A 1,212-nucleotide genomic window follows, 5' to 3' on the forward strand; every position below is an offset into this window, starting at 1 on the left:
ACCCCCAACTGCCCTCCCCTGCAGGCCCAGTCCCCCCCAACTGCCCTCCCTCCCCTGCAGGCCCGGTCACCCCCAACTGCCCTCCCCTGCTGGCCTGGTCGCCCCTAACTGCCCTCCCCTGCTGGCCTGATCGCACACAACTGACCTCCCCTGCTGGCCATCTTGTGTCCATATGGGGGCGGGCCATCTTGTGCGAGGGCGTGATGGTCAATTTGCGTATTACCTCTCTATTATATAGGATAATCTATATAGATAAAAGCCTAAGCGATCAAACAATCAGTCAACCGGTCAACCGGTCGCTATGACACACACTGACCACCAGGGGACAGATGTTCAACACACAGGATTAGGCTCCCTCCTGTCCGGATTGGGCCTGTGGGGATTGGGCCTGCACCGGCTATCCGACATCCCCCGAGGGGTCCCAGATTGTGAGAGGGTGCAAGCCAGGCCGAGGGACCCCACTGGTGCATGAATCCATGCACTGGGCCTCTAGTCCTATATAATAAAGAGCTAATATGCTAATTAGACTGGACGGCAGGCCGAGGGACCCACTGGTGCATGAATCCATGCACTGGGCCTCTAGTTCTATATAATAAAGAGCTAATATGCTAATTAGACCGGACGGCAGAACAACCTTCCAGAACAACCAGTGGGTGGGGCTGCAAGGTAAGCTGCCGCGGCTGTGAGGGCTGAGCCCCTTGCATGAATTTTGTGCATTGGGCCTCTAGTATATTTGATAATGGTGAATCCTACCCTCTAACAGAGCACTAATTATCTGATATTCACCATATCAATAGAGAGCAAGTTCAACAGCTAAAGAATTATTTTACATTATATATAACTGACTTGTTACTTAAAGTTGTGTAGAAATCCTATTTTGGTAAATTATGTTTTCTATATTTTAAACAATAGCCCCACCAGTAAAACAACCCTTCTTAATTTATCAGTTTTCTAAGTTTGGATTTTCTTTTTTCCCCATCCCTGTTTTATGGAGATATAATTGACATAAGACATTATGCAAGTTTAAGGTGTACAACATGTTGATTTGATACATTTATATATTACAAAATGATTACCACCATAGCGTTAGCTAACACCACCATCATAAATCTGGATTTTCTTATATCAGATTTCTTAAAGGAGTAAACTTGATTATCTTAAGGCAGTGGTTCTCAACCTTGGCTGCACATTAGAATCACCTGGGAATCTTTT

General features: G+C 46.3%; 1 protein-coding gene across 1 annotated transcript in view; it reads right to left on the reverse strand.

Moving 5' to 3' along the window:
• POLR3B (polymerase (RNA) III (DNA directed) polypeptide B) overlaps positions 1-1,212 on the reverse strand; it is a 108,320-nt gene that overhangs the window by 12,388 nt on the left and 94,720 nt on the right. The gene's annotated exons all lie outside the window — the stretch shown is intronic.

This window comes from Myotis brandtii, unplaced genomic scaffold (genome assembly GCF_000412655.1).
Source record: "Myotis brandtii unplaced genomic scaffold, ASM41265v1 scaffold155, whole genome shotgun sequence".
Lineage (NCBI taxonomy): Eukaryota > Metazoa > Chordata > Mammalia > Chiroptera > Vespertilionidae > Myotis > Myotis brandtii.